This window comes from Phascolarctos cinereus, unplaced genomic scaffold (genome assembly GCF_003287225.1).
Source record: "Phascolarctos cinereus isolate Bilbo 61053 unplaced genomic scaffold, phaCin_HiC Scaffold_4;HRSCAF=312, whole genome shotgun sequence".
NCBI lineage: Eukaryota > Metazoa > Chordata > Mammalia > Diprotodontia > Phascolarctidae > Phascolarctos > Phascolarctos cinereus.
In genome coordinates this window covers 25,049,792-25,072,551 of record NW_027555847.1, presented here as the reverse complement: position 1 = coordinate 25,072,551, position 22,760 = coordinate 25,049,792, and the positions used below count along the sequence as shown (strand labels likewise).

General features: G+C 41.9%; 1 protein-coding gene and 1 pseudogene across 1 annotated transcript in view; both read left to right on the top strand.

Annotated features, from left to right (window-relative positions):
- The window catches only part of LOC144456502 (cytochrome P450 2F2 pseudogene), a 109,209-nt pseudogene extending 93,799 nt beyond the window's left edge, over positions 1-15,410 (top strand).
- Positions 1-22,760, top strand: part of FHIT (fragile histidine triad diadenosine triphosphatase) — a 1,648,795-nt gene that overhangs the window by 121,818 nt on the left and 1,504,217 nt on the right.

The window sequence follows — 22,760 nt, the reverse complement described above, 5'->3', positions numbered from 1 at the left end:
GTGGACGTTGGACTCTGTACAGGTCACAGCTGGACAGTGTACGATGTTCTTCTCAAGTGAGAATATAGCTTTTAAAAATAAGAGCTATGTAAAGAGTTGATACTTATGTACCCAAGAAGATCCTTTGAGTGACTTTCAGGAGGAAAGGAAGAAAATCTTGTCGTGGATCACCTTCAATTTCTCGAGATATAATTTATTTAAACTAGCTTGTTTCTTCCCCCTTCCCCTAACCCCAAGAGATGTTTCCCTTTCCATAACGTATCGAGTGTATTGTTCTGTTCCATCTGGAAAAGTCTCTTAAAATCCAGCGTGGTTAAGTGTTCGGAAATCAACAGAGTAAGAGGCTTAAGCTGGCGTCTTGGTTGTGATTTTGAATGCTTACTTTGGTGCTCGGACAGACACAGGTGTAGAAAGACCTGAGATCAGCTGGCCCAGATTGTGGGATGAATTCAGACTTTGGTAGTTTTGGGAAAATTGACTATTGTGAAATTCAAAATAATTCTTCAATCCTCCTTTGTCAAGGAGAGCTTCTCATAAGCAGGTCCTGTGTTCTGGAACACATCCAAGGGGCACTGTCCCAGCCCTGTTTTCTGAGTGGGCTGGCCAGTGTTTAACAACCAGCTCTATGGGAAACCTGTACATAACACACCCTTCTAAGTTTAATCAGAGCCATTAACATTTCTTCCATCGCCTGCTCAAGTCTCAACCATCAGCAAAACAATAAACCAAGCCCAGATTTGGCTCTCTGTGGATGGTGAGAGCTGGCTCCAGCGTAGCCCTGCCTAAGGGCAGTGCCCTCTGAGTAGTGGAGGTGGATTCAGAGTCAGGACCTGTGCCACAGCTCTGAGATTCTGGGTAGCAATGATGATCAATACTGGACATTTATATAGCCCTTTAAGGTTTGCCAGGTGCTGTTACTTTCATTATCTCATCTGATCCTCAGAACAACTTTCAAAGGGAGGTGGTGTTATCCTCCCCCACTTTACAGATGAAGAAACTGAGGGATTTGCCGAGGGTCATGTAGCCATGTGTGTTAGAGGACTCGGGTCTTGCTTGCTTTCAGTGTAGTATTCTATCTGCTGTATCACCTAACCTGGGGGGTGGGGGGGACCTGCAGCCTCGGGGCCACATGTGTGCCCTCTAGGTCCTCAAGTGGGGCCCTTTGACTGAATCTATCTGGATTCATTCTGGATTCTATTTCTTGTTTCCTGTGTGACTGTGGCTGAGTAACTTAATCTTCCTTTTTCCTTCAAGCCTTAGCTAAAATCTCATCTGCGAGGAACCTTTCCCCTGTTGAGTATTTCTGACTTTTCCCCTGTATGTGTGTGTGTATGTGTGTGTATGTATATATGTATACATATGTGTGTGTATATACATACATACATACATATGTATATATGTAAGTATGTATATATCTTGTTTGTACATCATGTGTGTCGTCTCTCCAATTAGACTATAAACTCCTTGAGGGAAGGGGCTGACTTTTACCTTTCTCTGTATCCTTAGCACTTAGCACGGTGCCTGGCCCATAGTAGGTGGTTATTAAATACTGATTGTTGACTGACTGATTTTGTTTCCTCCATTATGAAATAAAGGGGTTGGACTGGAAGAAAAGTATCAACATTCATATAAATGAATGAATAAAACATTTATTAAATGCTGACTGTACAAATAAGAAAACAAGACAGGCCCTGCCCTTAAGGAGCTTACATTCTAACAGGAGAGCCAACTCCTATGGAAGGTTTCAGCTACGAGTCAAATGGAAAGGTCCTGTGGTCCTTAGGGTGAAGTGGAAAAGCAGATGGTTGTGCGTCTTCTTTAATGCCATTAACACTGATAAAATAATATTAATTTATGATGTTGAACCATTGGATAGTGCCAAGGACTTGGTGGCAATAATTTCTTTTCTGGGACTTTTGTAGGAAGCAGAGATGCCGGGATGCATCTCCACAGGGAAGGCTTCCCAGAATGCATTTCCATTCTCTTGGATTCAGGCTCCTGGCCTGTTTCCATCAGAATCTGAGGAGACATGGTGGTCAAGATAGTGGTGTTGGTTTCTCTTGCCTGGCCCATCCTGCCTCCTGTCTCTCCCTCAGGGAATCCTACTGCCTCAGCTAGGCTGGCAGCTAGTTGAGCATTGGTGGAAACAGCTGATCATTTCTCCATAGGAGTTTCTTCTCCAGATAATATCCCTGAGGACTGGGCTGAAAGTGGGAACTGTGGTCTGGGGGGGTGGGATGCTTCCACTCCCACGGCTCTTTTGCCTCTCTACTTGTTGGTAATGGTTGGTCAGCAGTTGTTAATAATGAAGAAGGTGGGTGTCCACTCTACAAAGATTTACTCTCTGCGATAATGGAGGCTGGACTGGAAACAAGCCTCCAAGAAAGATTGCTTCAAATCATTAATCACAGTAACAGTGACCATCAAAGATGGAAAAGTCCGTGTTGGAGGGACTGTGGAAAAACAGGCACACTAATTCATACCCTATTGGTAGAGCTATGACGTTGATCCACAGATGTGGAAAATAATTTGGAATAATTTGAGAAAAAGTAACAAAAATCTACATACCATGGACCTAGAATTCCCCATTGGTGGGCATGTAACCAAGGAACATCAAAGGTAGAAAGAAAGGGTCCCACCTGTACCGAAATATTCATAACAACACTTTGTATTCACCCTTTTAATCTTGAAGAAAAGATAGATGTCAGCCAAATTGCGACTAATAAAACGATTTGAAGCAACTTTAAACCTTTTTTTTTTAGAGTTGAGTGGTTTATTGTTCAATTTAAAAAAAAAAAAAACAACTCAGAGCCTAGTGCTATATGCCTCCTACGTGCTGAGTAATTTGAAGATTATCCACACGGTGAAGCATTCAGTGAATCTTTATGTATGATACCTTTGTATCCAGTAGAAAATGGAGGTAACAACAACAAAAATCACAAACATTTAAATCTTTCTTTAAAAAAAATATTTTTTCTTGAACTGTTTTCAACTATAAAACTATGTATTGTATCAGAGTGAGCTTAGAAGTGTTCACAGGACTGAAATGAGGTGGGTTTTGATTTTTTTTTTTTTTTGGTGAAAACATTTTGATTGAATAGGTTAGAATACAAACTTGTTTTAGATTTTTTTCCCCCAAACTTACTAATCTTTCACTTTTTGTTTGGACGAAAAAACAATACAATTGAAATAATATCTCTTAAATAAATGAAAGTGTTTTTGAGTTCCCAGGTAGAGAACCAGCTTATTACTTTTTTTTTTCCTCTATCTTTTCTGGGAAGAAGCAATTCTTTTGTAAAACATTAACCACATATTGTATTAATATTAAACGATGTCATTAGGGGAGAGGGGGGTCAGGAAAGCATTTCCTGTGCTCTGTGTTTTACCCCTCTTCCCCCTGCCTACACTGCTGTCTGTTAATGCTCAGTGGAACACAGCATTTGTAACTGATGAGACATCAGCGTGTTAAACCCCAAATCAAGAGAGATGTAATTGGGGACATGTTGGGAGTAGCAAAATAGAAAACACCAGCAGATGTAGAAATTTATCAGGAGAAAAGGGAAGGGAAACAATTTTAAATCAGGTTTGTGAGAAGAAGTCACAGATGGAAGGCAAAAGTCCACATTTCATTCCCATGGAAAGTGGATTAGAAGTCGCATTTCAAGTTTTTTAATACTTGAAGAAAAGATGAAACACAAATAGTTGTTTTTAGAAAAGACTAGATCAAGTGCAAAGGGAATTTAGCTATTAAGTTTTTCACACGTTTGATGTTTGAAAGTTGCTACTTTTGGCTTCTTAGGCCTTACTTTTGCCCTGACCATTGGGGTCAAGCCTTCCTCCTTAACCAAAAGGTGACGATTTACAGGGTGGAGGGGAAGTCTTCCTAGCTGTCTCATGTGTGATAAACTTTTGGATTTTGTGGCAGGCCATTTGTATTGTATTCATCATGGTTTAATTATGTCTAGAGGCTAACACCAGGCTGTAGTGGTGAGTATATCCCTTAAATACTTAGGTTTCTGAATGGCATTGATCTCCCCCTTCCCTTTTTCCTTCTCTTCCCTTCCTTTTCCCTCACCCTTAACCTTCCTCTCCTTTCTTTCTTCTCCCTTTGCTTCTGCTCCTCTCTCCTTCTCTTCCCCCACCCCTTCCTCTTCCCCCTTTCCTTTTTACCTGTATATAGGAAACCTATGTATATTTTGGGTTCTTTGCTTCCTGCCTCCAAGAGCACCTATGATGCACTTGAATGAGTAAAAGTGAATGAATGAATGGAAAACCATTTATTAAGAGCTAAGCCCTGGGGATACAAATTCAGAATTGAAGAGAGTCCCTGCGCTCTAAGAGCTAACATTCTAATGAGGGAAATGACACCTGGTGAGGAGTGCTGGCCAGTAAAAGATATTTGGTTTGGCCAGTTAAAGGGACAGCGAGTAGAGCCCTAAGAAAGCCACTGGACACACACTCTCAGAGGGCAGTGACTGAGATGATTTGATTCTGATTCCAGAATTGAGAAGTGAGAATTGGGGTAGAGGGTAGGAGTCAGGCCTGGATTTCAAGGGTGACCTAGGCAACCAGCTCTGAGGGCATCAGGGCTGGGGGAATGAACCTCTGCTCTCCGTTATCGGCACCAGCCACATACTCTTGGCTGGAACAATGACTGATTGGTTTGTATGACCAATGCTTTATGGTCATTTGTTTAATAAGTATTTAGCAAGTGCCTATTATGTGCCAGGCAATAGGAATATAAAAATAAAAAATCTCTGTCCTTATGGAAAAGAAATGCATATATAGATAATTAAATACAAAAGATATACCAAACAAATAATAATAATACCACCTAGCATTTTAAGGTATGCAAAGCACTTTACGAATTTCTCATTTTATCCTCACAACAATCCTAGGACATTGGTACTATTATTGTTCCCATTTTACAGTTGAGGAAACTGAGGCAAGTTAAGTGACTTACCCAGGTTCACACAGCTAAGTATTTGGAGCTGAATTTGAAACTCAGCACTTTCTGACTCCAGGTATAATGCTCTATTCACTGTACCACCTAGCTGCTTCAACAACAAAGTGTGATCAATATAATTACCAATCATGATTTCAGAGGACCGATTATAGAATTCTATCCATTGAGATAATGGACTCAGGGTACAGAATAGAACCTGTTTTAGGGGTATGGCCAATGTGATACTGGGTTTGCTAGACCATGCATAGTTTTACAAATAGTCTTTTCTTTTTTTCCTGAAGTGGAATGAAAAGAAAGAAAATTCCTGTGAATTGAAAAAAATAAATTTTTAAAAAGGATAGAATGTCATGTACTAGGCAAAGCAAGCTAACTATCACACCTTCCTCTCTCCTTAGTCATGGGACTCCCATGGATTCAATTATTACTTTTTAGATGGTTCTTGAGTCAATATTTCTGCCCCAACCTCCCGTCTCTGTTTTGTTTTTCTTGTTGGGCGTTTATACTTGATCTTCTTCTTGAACCCTCCAACTTAAAGTCCAATTCAGCAGGCATGCATTATGCACCAAGTCTGTGCAAGGTACTGAGAACACACAAAGAGAGACAGAACAGTCTCTGCCCTCAAGGAATTTACAAATTATTGGGCGGGGATGCTATATGTAATCGCATATAAATTTACGAAAATAGTTGCCAAAGGGCAGGGTACGAACAACTTCCAAAATCTGCCTCATCTCTCTCTCCATCATATCTGTTAATGGTACTTGTGTCCTCCTAGGCTTGATCTCAGAACTTGGAATTCTCTTGAAATCTTTCTTCTCTTCTCTCTCCCTGCTCACAGTTATCAAATCCTAGATCTTTTTCATCTGTCCCCTCTTCTCTGCTGCCATACAGAGCCTTGTTTTGTCCCTCGTTGTCACTCTGCAAAGTCAGACTTCACCAGTGTTCCCCGGCTCTGATAGAGGAGCTTTTATTCTTCCTTGCCTAGAGTCAGGCCTCCTCAGCTGTTTACTGGCTATCTTCTCACCATTTTACTTTTATTCAGGCCATCCTTCTCATCCTCACCCCCTTTCCCACCTCAACTTTGGACACCATCCTTAGATCTCCTGTCTCTGTGGGGTGACCTGACATTCTGCTTGCCTAGAAGCAGGCTCCCCTGTGATTTGCTGGCATTGCCACTGTGTGGCCTGAATGTCACCTTCTTCCCTCATCCCAGCTCTCCCATATGTGTTTTCTTCTGCTATGAAGTGTAAGCCCTTTCAAGGCAGCAACTGTCATCTTTTTTATTTCTATTTCCAGTGCCTAATGCACTGCCTTGCACGTAGTACATCTTTTAAAAGTCATCTCTCTCTCTCTCTCTCTCTCTCTCTCTCTCTCTCTCTCTCTCTCTGTCCATCTATCTATCCATCTATCTAATCTATCTGTCCATTCATCCATCCATCATCTGTCATCTATATCTATGTATAGATATCTATATCTGTCTGTATGTATCTTTCCATCACCTATATCTATTTATCCATCCATCATTTATATCTGTTTATCTATCTATCCATCCTGTTCTGTCATCTATATCTGTCTATATCCATCCATCCATCCATCTATACATCATTCATGTATATCTGTTTATCTATCCATTCATCCTTTTCTATCATCTATATCTATCTGTCTGTATCCATCCATCCATCCATCCATCTATCATTCATCTCTGTCTATCTGTCTGTCTATCTTTCTATCTATCTGTCCATCTATCCGTCTATCTGTCTATCTATGTAGTTAGGTGGTATAGTGGATAGAGCACCAACCTGGATTCAGTGAGCCCTGAGTTCAAATCTGGCCTCAGATACTTACTAGCTGTGTGACCCTGGGCAAATTACTTAACCTATATCTGTCTCGGTTTCCTCAACTGAAAAGTGGGCATGATAATTATACCTACCTCACAGGGTCATTGTGAGGATCAAATGAGGCATATTGGTAAAGTGCATATTTGCACAGTGATTGGCAAACAGTTGGTGCTCAGTGGAAGCTTGTTCCCTTTCCCCCTTCCTCTCCATATTTATCTAGTCATTCCATTCATCTATTGATCTCTTCTAGCCTCCTGACTTGTCTTCCTGTCTCTAGTCCATCCCTGTTCTCCCCACTGTTACCCAATCATCCCGATGCTGGTGTTGTTTGTCCTTCGTTCTTGAAGAGGACCGACTTCAGGAAGGTGATGCCATGAGTCGCAAGTGAACTGGATACAAGTGAGAGAGGGCTGTGCAAAGTCACCAGTCTCACTTTCTCTTCTGGAGCCACCTAGGCCCAGTGGCCAGATGTCGATCTTTGTCTGGACACTCTTCTAATCAAAGCTTTCCATGGCTTTCGACTGCCTACCAAATAAAGAATAGACTCCTGACTCTGGCAGTCTAGGGCAGCCAATCTGGCTTCACCAACCTTTCTGGCCTTCCAGCCAATATGTTTCTTCACATCATCTGTTGTATGTTCCAGACAAGCTGGGTCACTCTCCGTTTGTCCTTTTTATGTCCACTTCTCTTTCTGTGACTATGCTCATGCCCCCTCTGCCTGAAGATGGGCTCCATCCATTGAAACCTCTCCTTTCAGTTCAGATTAGGACACTCTGTGAAGCCTTCCCAGATTCTCCCATCTCTTCCTTCCACCAACCTGAATAGGATTGCTTCCCTCCTCACATTTCTCTGAATACTTGACTTGGAACTCCTCTTTGTGCATCTCTTACTTACCTATCACAATTACTCATGTAAATCCTCCCTTCCTCCTTCCCTTAGATTGAAAACTCATTGAGGGCAGAGCCCATGTTGTGTCTGCTTCTGCATCTTCACGAGTAGCACAGTGCCTTGTGCATGTTAGGAGATCAAAGACAATTAAAGACAGATAAGATCTCAGATCTCAGAGAAGCCAAAGAGAAGAGTAGAAGTCCTCATCTTTCCACAAACCATCATTCACAAATTTCCTCAATGATGGAGGTCCCCTTTCCCTCCCAAAGACAAGGTCCTCAATACTTGGAAGAAAAGATGGCCTGCTATGGAAAAGAGGAGTAACTCACCATTCTTGCCTTAAACTCTGAGCTTTTTTCCAATGGATATAATCTAGAAGACACTTGATTCAAAGCCCTGGTTTTCAAAGTTATGTAGTGTGGATACTGATGACACATAGTCCTTCCTTTGAAAAGGATGCACTGAGGCATATTGGAAACAAGGCAGGCCTTAGAGCCACAAAGACCCGGATTCAAATCCAACCTTTGATACATGGTGTCTTGGTGGTCTTGGCAATGACTTAATACTGTAAGTTGCAGAGACAAAGCTAACTTGCATGGGGAGATAGAGTTTCCTCTTTGTTTTCTGGGAATTCATTACCCGAGTCAGTCAACAAATATTTATTAAGGATTTACTTTGTGCTAGGCACTGTGCTGAGTTCTGGGAATACAAAGAAAGGGCTGTGGGGCGGTGTAGAGGGAAATTTCCTTCTGTCATGGAGTTCACATTCTTATGGAAGAGACGAGAAAAATTTTGTACGTATAAGGGGTATGTAGCCCTTTAATTGACTCGTTTAGTCATTTTGCAGTTGTGTTTAACTCTTTGTGATCCCATTTGGGGTTTTCCTGGCAGAGATACTGGAGTGGTTTGCCATTTCCTTCTCCTTGTTATTTTATAGATGAGGAAACTGAGGCAAACAGGGGTAAATGACTTGCCCGGGGTCACACAGCTAGTAAGCGTCAGAGGCCAGATTTGAACTCAGGAAGAGGAGTCTTCTTGACTCCAGGTCAAGTGCTGCCCTGGCCCTTTTATAATTATCTTATTTTTAAAAAGGAAGTCGTCATTTGCCTTTCTGCCCAAGACCTAAAATAAGTCAGGAAAGGGGAAACGGAGGAGAGACTTGTAAGTAACTTATCTCCTTCTGACATTTGACAAAATAAGGAATTTGGAGCGGATTAGAATCATTCAGAATTGGAAGGGATTTCAGAGGTTTAGTCCAGCTTATACCTGGCATGGAGCTTAATAAATCCTCTTTTATTCATTCATTCTGCAATCGCTCTGTTCATTTTTTTGTTTCATTCATTGATTCTGCAATCACTTTGTTCATTTTTATTCCATTCATTCACTCGTTCTATAATCGTTTTGTTTGTTTTTTATTTCATTCATTCATTCATTCATTCATTCAACAATGATTCTCCCTGGAGTAGCTCTGGCACGTGGGCTTCCCGGGGTGGGCCTGAAGTCCCTCAGGGAAGGGGGACCTCCTCCCTCCCCCGACAGCCTATTGTCCTCATGGGTGGCTTTTGTTAGAAAAAAATTACCATGGGTGGTAATTGTCAGTCAGAAAGCTTTTTCCTCTATCGAGCCTAAATTTATCCCATGACAACTCCCCCTCCTTGCTCCTAGCTCTGCCCTTTGGGTCCAAAGAGAAGAAGTCTTGCCCGTCTTTCATGTGGCTGCCTTTGTCTAATTGAAGACAGCCGCCATGATGACCTCTGTCTAGACATCTTCTAACCTTCCTTCAGCACTCAGCTAAAATGTCACCTTCTCTGGGAAGCCTTTCTTGATGTCCCAGCTGGAATTTCATTTCAAAGTACATTGCAGTCTTCAGCTCTCTCAGCGATTTTTATTCCTTTTATCAACATCATGGGAGCCAGCGCTGTTGACACATTTTGTGCTGAACTAGGACTTGTATTCAGGAAGACCTAGGTTCTGTCCCTGGTAACATACTAGCTGAATGACCTTGGGTAAGTCACTGGGTCTCAGTGACTCAGGCAGCTCCCTAGGAGTGTAAGATTGCCAGTAAATCATAGCATGGTGATGGTGTGCCAGCAGGCTGGATGGATGTCTGTGTCTTGGTTTTCACAGGAATCTGTGTTTGTCGGGGGACTCTGGAGGATGTTTACTGCAGACAGATCCTTGTGTTCTCATAGCCTCCTGCTAGGAACGACCAAGGCAGAAGGTGCAGATGGTTGGGAGGTGTTGCTGAGGATGGGAAGTGGGGGCAGTGCAGCTTCAGAGGGCCCAGGGATTTGTCAAAGCAGTCTGTGAGGCTGATGTGGGGGCTAAGCCGGAGGCGATTTCCTTCCCCAGTTGTTGAGGACAGATGTGAACACACAGGACCCAGTCGCTGGCTGCCTATTCAGCTTCTTGTCTGACTGTGGTTTAAACTGGTATCACTCGGGGTCTACACGCCTCCTGCCCCCACTCTGGGGGAAAGAGTGTGTTTGTAGTCGGAGGACCGGAGACCCAAGCTCTTCTCTTCAGCTTACACCCATGGGACCATTGCTGAGTCCCTGGACCTCTATGCCTCTCCTCATCCCTTAAAATGAAGGGGTTAGAGTCAATGACTTGACTCTATCGAACCTATGATCCACTGAAATCTCACAGTTAGAGGTTCATTCCTTTGGCTTAGGGCTTCTTACCCAATCTTCTCTTGCAAATTTCCTTAGAATAGTTACACATTAAGCACTATGAATTAAACATAATTCAATTCAATCCACTCTTTTTCTTAAAGCAAAGGAATGTGGTCGAGTCATTTCTGTCGTGTCCGGCTCTTCCTGACCCCACATGGGGTTTTCTTGGCAAAGATCCTGGAGCGGTTTGCCATTGCCTTCTCCAGCTTGTATAGTCTCCATATGTATGTCTGTATATGTATGTATATATGTACACATATTTATGAAAGTATATTTCCAGATGAGGAAACTGGGCTAAACAAGGTTAAGTGACTTGCCCAGGGTCCCACAGCTAGTGAGTGTCTGAGGCTGAATTGGGACCCAGGTCTTCCTGACTCCCAGCTCAGCACCCTATCCACAGGCCAGCGAGCTGCCCCAGCAACAACAACCACATGTATATAATGCATGTATATAGTCTATATTAAATATATAATGATTATAAGTATCATATTTTATAATCACAAAATAATATAATTTACATCCCATGTATTTACAGATAAAAAAATTTATATTACATGTATTTGCATCATGTTTTTTAAATATAAATTTAGTTATTTTTAGTTTTCAACATTCACTTCCACAAGTTTTTGAGTTCCAAGTTTCTCACCCCTCCCCCCACCCCAAGATGGCATGCATTCTGAATACCCCTTCCCCTGGTCTGCCTTCTCTTCTGTCTCTCCCCCCTCCCTTCTCTTATCCCCTTCCCCTTCTATTTTCCTGTAGGGCAGGATAGACTTCTGCACCCCATTTCCTGTATTTCCTATTTCCCAGTTGATGCATTATGTTTTAATCATAACATGTAGTACCCGGTTTATTTCTGTCCCTTTCTGAAGTTTTCCTCTTTCTCTCGTGTGCTTTTAAAATGTCTCCCAGACCTTCTTTTCTTTCGTTTCATTGATCTGTGCACCACAGGTCCTGTGGGCTGCCGCCACACAGTGTCTCTCCAACCCTTAGCCTTCCCACTAGACTATTACTGGTCTCAGAGCTACTGTGTGTATTTTTTTTTTTTGGTGGGGCTGGGATGAGGGGGTGGAGATGGTGCTGTATCCTTGATTTCGAGGCTCTGGCATGCGGTGTAACTCCTGACAATCCAAATTAGTTTGCTGTTCTCTATTTGTAGTTTTAAAAACTTGCCTGGGGCTCGGAGAGATTAAGTTCATTTCCCAGAGTCACACAGGGAGGAAGTAGGTGGTAGAGGCCTAACCTGACCCTCTGGGCTTGCTGACTCCGTGCTTTACGCTGCTTCTGCCTCCCGTGGTTAAGATTATTAATAGGAAAACCGTGACTGGATCTAACCCACCTGAGGATGAGAACAAAGGGGCCAGCAGCCAACTGTCATCGGCACAAGTGGGCAGGTTATATTGCATGGCGAGTATACTACTTACCATGGAATTGGTTTTAATTAAAAAATTTCTATTAAAATTTAAATAAAAAAAAATTACTCTTTAAAAATAAATGTAGAGGCAGCTAAGTGGTGAAGTGGATAGAGCACCGGCCCTGGAGTCAGGAGGACCTGAGTTCAAATCCGATCTCAGACCAGACAGTTGACACTTACTAGCTGTGTGACCCTGGGCAAGTCACTTAACCCCATTGCCTAGCAAAAACAAACAAAAGTAAATAAATAAAAATAAATGTAAAATGTTGCTCTTTTTTTTTTTTTAAATTGTCCATAAAAGCTCACATCTGTATAGCACTATAAGGTTACAAAGTACTGGCTATGCCCTGTACCTGGAATTCTTTCACTCCTCATCTCTGCTAGTAAGTATCAAGTGTCTGAGGCCCTTTTTGAACTCAGGTCCTCCTGACTCCAGGGCTGGTTCTCTGTTCACAGCACCACCTAGCTGCCCCTTTACCTTTCTTTATATTCCCATTGCTTAGCTCAGTGCACATACTGGGTACTTACTTAATAAATGTTTGTTGACTGACTGATTGATTTTCAGCTCATCCACTCTGACAGACAGATAAAACATACGTCAGAGGACCACAGATTGAAAATGGAGAGAAACCTCTGAGACCATCTAGTCCAACCCCCTGACTTTGCAGATGAGGAAACTGAGGCCAGAGGTGGTGATTTTCTCATGCAGCTAATAAATGTAAGAGCTGGGCCTCCAAATGAGGTCTCCTGATTCCAGGGTCAGGTGTGTATTACTTTGACCCTGAGGCTGCTTGAAAACCAGTGCTCACAAATGGGCATCTTATAAATGATGGATTTTAGGCTATTCACAGGGTTGTTATGAGGATAAAATGAGTTAATAGGTGTGAATGTGCTTTGTAAACTGCAGGACTCAATATAAATGTAAAATTGATGGAGTCAAGCACTGTGGGATTGGGATCGGTTTTATCCTGTGTGACAGGCGTGAATCGTGCCTGCTGGACCTTGCTTTTAAACTGAATTACACACTTCAGTGGGTTACAGACTAAATAAAAAAAGTATAGTTCCGTGTTTAAAAGTTAAGGAAAGGAGAAAGGGAGACATACACTCACTCAAAGCCTTCTTCCTTCTCATTGGATTGGATGCTGATAGGCCAAAACACTGGGTCAAAGCTAATAAGATGGCAGTTCCTAAGGATAAATGTAAAGTCTCCTCCATGGGCTCAAAAAATCATCTTTGCAATTCCGATGAGCAGGGAAAATGGAAGTTATCTAACATGTTTAATGTGAATGCTCAGGGAACAAATCCCCCACCAACTTTGAAGTTAAAAAATGAGTAACAGCCGCATTATGTGATGACCAACTGTGATAGACTTAGCTCTTTTTAGCAACGCAAGGATCTAAGACAACTCCAAAAGACTCAGGGTGGAAAATGCTATCCACATCCAGAGAAAGAAGTATGAAGTCTGAATGCAGATCGAAGCGTACTCTTTGCTCTCTCTCTTTTTTTTTTCTTTTTTGTTTCTTCCTTCTCATAGTTCTTCCCATTGGTTCTAATTCTTCTTTACAACATGACTAATGTGAAAACAGACTTAATATGAATGTATATGTAGAGCCTACATCAGATTGCATGCTGTCTTGGGGTGGGAGGAGGGGAAGGATGGGGAGAAAATTTGGGACTCAAAATTTTATGGAAGTTAATGTTGAAAACAAAAAACAAATAAGTGAATAAATAAAGAGAGATAAGATGGAAGCAAGGGTAGGTGTAGGGAATAAACCCCCAAATGAGGAGTAAGACTGTAGGCATAATGTCTAAGCAGTGCTAATGCTCAGACTAAGCTGAGACCAGGGACACATACGTAGGGAAACAGAGAGAGAATCATGGGAATTCTTTCAAAGGGAAGTGTGCAGAGCCAGGAACACAATTTCATAACAATAACCCTGAAAATGACAGCCATCTTTTAAGCTTTAAGGTTTGCTAAGTAATTTACATTTGACCCTCGCAGCCATTCTAATAGCTAGGTTTTTTTTATCCCCATTTTACAGAAGGGGAAACCTGAGGCTGAATGAGGTTAAATGACTTTCCCAGGGTCACAGAGTTAGTAAATGCCTGAGACAGGATTCAAACTTGTCTCCCTTCCCTCCCCGTCACTCACCCACTATACCAAGGGGTCAGTGACTACAACGATGTAAATGAAAAGGACCTGTAGAAAATGAGTACCATGTAATCATAATGACCAATTTAGCCTTGAAAAAGTGATGTGGTCCCTCTCCCTTCTTTGCTGTAGTCAGGGATTGTGAGTGTGGAACAACGCATTTATCCTTGAACCAGGCTGTTGTATAAATTAGCTTGCCTATCCCATTTTTCTTTATATTTATTTTTTTGCTATGAAAGATGGCTTTCTCAGTGGCAGAAGGGGGAGCAGTTTATTAGGGAATGAAGGTGATGTAAAAACAACAGATATCTGTTATTTAAAGGCTTTTTTAACAAGAAAGATATTCTTTGTGGTTATTTTGTTTGTAGCGACGTTTGATGTTGGTGGCAATAGGGAGCCACAGACTTGTATTTTAGGAAAGTCCCTTTGGCAGAGCTGAGTGAAGGATGGATTAGGGTGAGGAGAAACTAGAGTCAGGGAGACTAGTTAGGATGGTACTGAAAACTCGGCTCCATTTAACCCCCTCCAGCTCCTGTGCAGTGCTGTGCCCAATGTCACCTGGGTGGTGGTATTTGGACAATGCTTCTGCTATGATGATCCTGATTTAAAAGCACTGCTGGATCTGCTGAATGACAGTTTCAAGCTCATGAGTTCCCAGTGGGGCTAGATGTGTTCCCCTCTGTTATGGACTGGGTTCCTGGTCCCCACTGGCGAATTTTCCATAACTTCAGGTTGCTGCGGGCCTTCATGTCTAATCAGATCCGGAAACATCAGAAGAGTAGGAAGCCAGGAGAGTCATAAGACTTCACTGACTATTTCCTAGATCAGATAGACAAGGAAAAGCACGACCACTTCTACAAGGATGTAATAGTGATGACAACCCACAATTTATTCTTCGGGGGGCACTGAGACCACAAGTACCATCCTTCTCTCTGGGCTGCTAAATTTGCTTAAGTATCCTAAAACAACAAAAAGAAAGCCCAAGAAGAGATAGACCGTATGGTGGGCTGGGACAGGGCTCCTTCCCTGGACAACAGAGACAGCCTACCCTACACCAGTACAGTCCTGCACGAGATCCAGAGACTCATCAGCATCTTACCCATGGTCCTGCCCTGAGCCGTCACTCAGGACACCCATTTTTGTGGTCACTTCCTGCCCCAGGGTGCCCGTGTCATCCCACTCTTTATTTTCTGCTCCCTGAAACTAGATCCAGTTCAAGGATTCAGAATACTTTGATCCAACCACCTTCCTGGGTGAGAAAGGGGCCCCCTGAGCAAACAAGGCCTCTATGCCCTTTGCTCTAGGGCAGCTCATGTGCCTAGGGGCAGGCCTGGCCTGAATGGTTTTCTTCTTCACCACCATCCTCCAGCATTTCGGACTGTGTCCAGTGGAGAAGCCAGAGGACGTAGATCAGACCCCTTGGTTCACAGGCCTGGGCAATATGCTCCCGCTCTGTAAGCTCCTTGTGCTGACCCACTGAGCGCCTGCCCAAGGGGGTGCCTGCTATCCCAGCCATCTGTGTCTTTTGTCCAGTAAACCCCACTGCTTCCAACAAGCAAAAAAAAAGTTATTGCAGTAGTCTTGGAGTGAAGTGATGAGGGCTGGTATAAGGGTGGTGTTTTCCTGAGTGATGTGAAGAGGATGTATGTGGGAGATGTTGCAAGGGCAGAAATGTCAAGATTTGGTAGCAGATTGGATATGCAGGTTAAGTGAAAGTAAGAATGACCCCTAGGCTGAGCACTTGGATAATAGGAAATAGTGATGCGGGGAAGGCTTTGGGGGAAGTAATACTGTGTTCTATTTCAGACATATATAATAATACTTAGCCACATAAACATCCATTTAGAGGTCTACTCACCGATAAATGCTGAGGAAAGAGCAGGAGAAACTACTGAATACTTGTGGAAAAGATGGAGAGAGTTGGAGTAGAGACAATAGTCCAATTAGATAGATCCAGGAGCAGTTTAATAGGGGTTGGGAGGTCCCAAGGAGGAGTCATGCACTATATGAGCTCCTTGTTCACCTGTAATTGTGGCCCCAGTGGAATAGTTCAAGGCTCTGTGCATGGTCGGCAGTGTGCTAATTATTATTTTTATTGATGACTTGGATAAAGGCATAAATTCCATCCTTATCCAGTGTCTTCATACCATCAAGCTGGTAAGGATAGTTAAAATGGAAGATGAGCTAGTCAGGATCTAACATCATCTTGACAGTCTAGAACACTGGGCTGACTTCAATAAGATGAAATTTAATAGGAATAAATATATAGTCTTACATTTGCTGTGAAAAAAGCCAGCTCCACAAGAAGAGTAAGGTGTGGTTGGATAATAGTTCGTCTGGAAAAGATGTGTGGCTTTTAGTGGACCACAAGCTTGGTATGACAGTGACATGGCAGCTGAAAAATCCATTGAAATCTTGAACCTCCTTGGAGGTCATCAAACAAGGGCTGTGATACTAGACTAGCTATTCTTCTTTGGGCATAGATTGAACTGGATGGTGTTAAAGGTCTGCTCCAACTCCGAAATTCTGTGATTAAGTCAAGATGGGGCCTTGGATGTGTGAGTAGAAGTTTGCCAGCAAATAGTGAGATAAGTTTAAATTTTCAACTTCTGAACAAATATTTTATTGTTTAATTTTCTTATTTCAATTCAACAAACATTTTTTTTTAACATGCCCACTATGTTCAAAGGCACTTTGGGACATAAAGAAAGATGATTAAATGGTCTTTGCTCTCAAAGAGTTTATATTCTACTATTCCCAGGATTCTTTTCTCTGTGTGTGTGTGTGTGTGTGTGTGTGTGTGTGTGTGTGTGTGTGTGTAAGAGAGAGAGAGAGAGAGAAAGAGAGAGGTGTGGATCTTGGGCTACAGTGTATAAAATAAAGTATATAAAATTACTAAGGAGATTATTATATTCAAATATAGTTCTCAAATTATTTTTAAAAAATACAATCCATGAACCTCAGTTTAAGAACCCCTATACCATTGGGATACATTGTGTATTGGAGGAAAGAGAAAGTACAAATGGGTGGAAGAGTGGGAAAGGTTTCATGGGCAACATGGAAGCTGTGGTAAGCTTTGAAGGAAGGTAATAATCATGAGAAATGTAAATGAGGAGGGAGCGAAGAAGAAAGGGAGCACATTCCCAGCATGGCAGACAGTCTGTATGAAGGCATGGGGGTGGGAGATAAAATGCCAAAATTGAGGAGTAGGCCAGTTCAGCTGAAATGCAGACTATGTAGGGGATTGATGTGAAATAGGTCTGTTTAGCCAGCTTGTAGGAGGCCTTCAGTGCTGGGGAGAGGAGTTTTTATTTTATCCTGAGGACTACTGAAAATTGCAAAACATGGGCCATATCTGTACTTTAGGAAGATGGTTTTATCAGCTGTTTGGAGAATGGATTGGAGAATGAAGACCACTGAAGAAGGACTTCTTCAGGTGGGACGGGACTTAATTTGTATGGTAACGATTGGAATGGATCAGGGGATGGATGTGAGAAATGTAATCCTGGAAAAGCCAGCAGGGTTTGGCAACTGATTGGGTATAAGGAGTCAAGCAGAGAAGAGCTGAGAATAACTCCAAGTTTGGCAGCCTGGCTGATGGGAAGAACAGGCATGAGCTCAGCTGGGATTGGGAAGTTTGGAGAAGCGTTTGGTAATTGGGGAAGGATAGAGATGGGATGGAGCAAAATTTATTAAGCAACTACTGTGTGCCAGGCACTGTGCTAAGGGCCTTGTTATCTCTGTGAGATAATTTACTAATCAAGGCCCAGGCCCTCCAGCCCAGAAGATCCCCTTCTGCTTGTGTGACAGCTAGCTGCTGGGCCTCTGGTCACTTTTTTGCCTGCAGGCACAGTGTGGTGGGGCCAAGCTTCTTAGAAGTCTCCAGGAAGTAGAAATCACCAGGATAAAATGAGTTGAAATTGATATGAAAGCTTGTTGAAGATACTGCCTTTCAGTGACTTGAGTAGCCTTATGCTGGGCTGCCTACTTTACACATATATTTTAAAGGAAACCAATCACATTGCTATATAGCGATCAGATTTTTTCAAAAAGTTCACAGACCCTAGGTGAAGACTCCCTGCTTTAAGATTATACAACCTCATTGTGAAAGAAGTAAATGAAACTTTTGATATATTTTTAAAGACATCACATAATTCAACTTTTAATTGCATTCAGTAATTTGTTGAGTTTATACAACATCATATGATCTGTGCTAGACACTGGAGGTACAAAGACAAAAATAAAAAAGCCCCTGACCTCAAGGAACTTATGTTGGGGGGAGCATAACATGTACCCAGGGAAGGAAATAGATTGTCTAATATGGAATAATGGACAGTCATTTTCAAGGGATTGAGAACTTTGATACTGAGAGGGGCAGTGAGGGAAGGCCTCGTGTAGTAAATGGGGCCTGTTGTAGACCATGAAGGAAGCTGGGGATTCTCTTTGTGAGGTCAAGGTGGTGAGGGAGAGCTTTTCTAGATACCTGCCATTATGATCTAAGCCCAGAGTCCAGTCCGAAGGCAGTCAGAGTAAACCAAAGCACCTAATGGGGTGAAAGGCGACCCGAAGTGACAGAAATGAATTACGTCAAAGGCCGACTTCACTCTTTCTGTTTCATTAGTTAGTATGTAAAGCCCACCTTTCAAAACGCTTCTGGCAACCCCCAATTGGTCCACAAACAGGGTCTTAAAATACGTATTGTCTCTTTTGGGGACAGGAGGGTTTTTAAGCATCATTTTCTCCAAGCAGGAATGGTGGCTAATTTCACATTTCTGGACATTAACTTTCTATCTTCTTACAAGTTAGCCAATTAGCATATGTTAACTCCAAATCAGTGCCTTCAGTGGAAAGCACGGACTAATGGTATTGACCATAATTGCTGGATTTGCAGCTGGAGGACCTTAGTTCCTGACTCTACTTTTAATAACAAAACCAACAACAATAATGAACATTAAATAATGTTTTAACATGTTTACATACATATTTATGTATATATATGTACATACTATAGGAACACAGAGTTATATGTGTATGTTTATGGGTGTGTGTGTTTGTGTGTGTGCTGTGTGCATGAAATCTGATTCAATCTTCATAGCTGCTCTAGAAAATAGGTGCTGTTATCTCAATTTTACAGATGAGGAAACTGAGGCTGAGAAAAGTTAGGTGACTTGCTCAAGGTCACACAGCTAGTATCTGAGATGGAAATTGAACTCAGGTCTTTCTGACTCTAAGTGTAACACTCAGTCCTCCTAATTGCCCACTTTCCTCTGTGCCCTTGGGTATAAGTCAGATACATTTCCAGGGCAGAGTTTCCTTGTTTGTCAAATGAGGGGATTACCTTAGATCGGGGCTTCTTAAACTTTTTCCAGTTGTGACTCCTTCAGCATTTCTTAAATTGTGGGTTGTGACACTGCCTTAGATGATCTGAAAGGTCCTTAAGTTTTTGATTCCCTGGAACAAAATTTTTGTTCTCCTCTTCCTCATCACTAGGAAAAGTTAGGTGATTTTGTCATAGTTTGGACTGTGGTACCACTGTATAACAGGGCTGCGTTCTGGATGCCATGCCCAGAATCCTCCAGGACCCCTTTATTATAAAATACTCAAGAACACTCCTTTTTAAAGTTATGCCCATGCCCTTGCAAATGAGATTTGGGGCATTGCATTTCTTTTTTTTTTTTTCTTGGTGAGTCAGGGCTAAATGACTTGCCCAGGGTCACATAGCTAATAAGTGTCAAGTGTCTGAGGCCATATTTGAACTCAGGTCCTCCTGACCCCAAGGCTGGAGCCCTATCCATTGTGCCACCTAGCTGCCCTGGGGCACTGCATTTCTTGACTCCTGCAGGCAACCAAAGTGAGGTGATTTTTGTTAGCTTTTATTTGAAGAATCTGGAGAGAGAATCATATCTGATTCTTTTTTCTTTCCTTTGTCCCTTCGATTCAGTGAGCTGAATTCAGTCTGGAAGCCCTGGTGGCTTAAGTGCAGTGACCTCTTTTGGGTGAATGAAATCATGTGTCTCCCATTGCTGAGAAGATGGACTGATTTGAGAGTGATATTGAAAGAGACAGAAAAGCAGCCCAACCTTCTGCCTTCCTCTCTCTGGTTTTCCTAGGATTCTTTAGATATATATGTGTGTATATATAAATGTATATATATATATATGTATGAGTGTCTATGTTTATATATATATATGTGTGTGTGTGTGTGTGTATATAAAAATGTAAATATATATATGAGTGTCTATGTATATATATATGTGTGTGTATATATAAATGTATATATATGTATGAGTGTCTGTATATATATATGTGTGTATACATAAATGTATATATATGTATAAGTGTCTATGTATATATGTGTGTGTATGTATATATGTATATATATATACATACACACACACATATATGTGTTTAAAAGACATTTAAAAACAAATAATGTCAATCCTATTTCAGATGTACTTTCAAAGTCGACTATTGGAAGCTTTCTTGGAAGTTGAATTTCTGTCCTCCCATTCTGCAAACTCTCTAGTACATCCCATTGAGACGCAATTTTATTTAATGACTGATGTTAATATTCTGATTCATTACTTGCTTACTTCATTAGGAGCACTTGACTCTGTGCACCCAAACCGTCCAATTTGCACACTGGTATTTTTCAGTTAAATAAAGTGATGTTTGAGGTAGCTAGACCTCTTTACATTTTGAAAGATGCCCTTTGGCTTCCTTTTTTCATGGCTTACCACTTAAACCTTTGTAATAACACAGGGACAGAATGGCAGCATAACTATTGGAGAAGCAACACAATAATAAAAATAATAGTTAACGTTTATGTAGTGCTTGTTATGTGCTATTATTATCCCCATTTTACAGTTGAGGAAACCGAGGCAGAAAACCTCATCCAGGGTCACATAGCTAGTAAGTCTCTGAGGGTGGATTTGAGCTGTTGTCTTCCTGACTCTATTCACTGAGCCACCTAGCTGCTTCCTAGGCAAAGGGGGGGTGAGTGAGTTGCCCACGGTCACACAGATAGTGTCAGAGGCCAGATGTGAACTCAAGTCTTCTTGACTCCAGGTGGAACTCTTTATCCGTTGTACCACCTAGCTGTAAGGGACTGTAGAGGTCACTTAGCGCAGTACCCAGTGAGGCTTAAAGAATTTCAAAGATTTTTCTCTCGTCAAACAGGTAGTAGCTGGCAGCTTCTGGTTTCAAATTCAGTTTCCGTGACTCCCACCTGAGTAAGCCGAGTTCAGGCATCTTTCCACTGTCCCATGCTCTGCCCCTTCAGTGCGTTTCTTTCTTTCCAGACAATAGTAGCTCTGAGTGACTCATACTTGTTCTGGTTTGAAATATGCTCATGAAAGACGTTCATCTTTTTCATCTTTTCATATCTCTTAAAGAGCAATTTTTGGGACAAAATTAACTAAACATGTGCACTGCCTAGCCGTGACTAAAACGAATCTTTGAATTGGGTCGTCGGGCTCTTGGGGAAGGGGACTCATTGATTCTCTGTCCCGAGGGCACTGGGTTCATCGCGTATGCTTCACTGCTTTTGACCTTTTGTTGATAGATGCTGTAAGTGGCGTTGGTAGGGGGTCCAGGCAAGGGGGACACGGGACAGGTTGCGCTGTTTTCCCAGAGTAACTTCGTGGTAGTGATGGGCTGTCATGTAGAAAGCTCACTTACTGGGGACTACATCCTCTTACTGGGGGCGCACCGTGGAAGAAAGAAGCTTTGTTTCAAAATGCTGCCTCGAGAGGCCACATACTTTAGTGATGCACTGATTTTGTGTTTCCTCAGTTTTTCTCTCCTCCTGTAAGCGTTGTTCTTATTTGTTTCCTCCATGCATCCCAGAGAAAGAAAAAGCAGAGCCTAGTTGTGTTTGAGGAGATTTTTATAAGAGTAGGAAGGTGTAGCGCTGTATGATTTGGAACAGGGAGGGACCTTCGAATCTGTCTGGTCTAACCCTGTTGATTTATCTAATCCCAGGTACTCAAAGCAGGGTTAGCAGATGTGATGAGCCAGCCATCCTAACCCAGGTAGAGGCATTTAAACAAGGTTATCATTGAGGCTTGGGAGAATGAGACCTGTGCCTAGAAGGTGGCTCTGGAAGAATGTGTAGTATTTAAAAGAAGTATGATACCTAAAGAGGAAGTTGAGGGGATGTATATTTATTGTATATTCATGGCTCAGCACCCTTCCACATGAGGCCTTTTCCAGTCTACATTTTTTCATGTCTTCCTCTCAAAATCACTTTTCATCTATTTTGCATTTTCATATATAGGAAATATATGTGCATTTTCATATATGTATATGTTTATATGCACACAGGTATATATAAAATATATATAGATACATATAAATGTAATATACATGTACCTATATACCTATACATACATACATACACACATACAATATGCATGCATGCACATGAACATATGCATGTACACACATACACAGAATGCACACATGTACACATGCATGCACACATATGTACAGATACATGTATACACACATACGTATGTTGTATCCCCTGATAGAATTTTATCTCTTAGAGGGCAGATACTGTCTCATTTTCATCTTTTTATTCCCACTGCCTCGCTCAATGCCTGGAGCATAGTAGGTGCTTTAAAAATACTTGTTGATGAATTGATTGATTGGTCATTAGCTGTGTGACCCTGGTTCAAGTCACTTAGCCTCTTTGTGTCTCAGGCCGCTCTTTAGCACTGACCTACCAAATCGTGGACGGGTTACATAGCAGGTTATAGGTGGAGGGTGTTCCCGGGAGCATGAATTGCCCACAGTGAAGAAATATCTAGTTGAATGTCATTAGGAG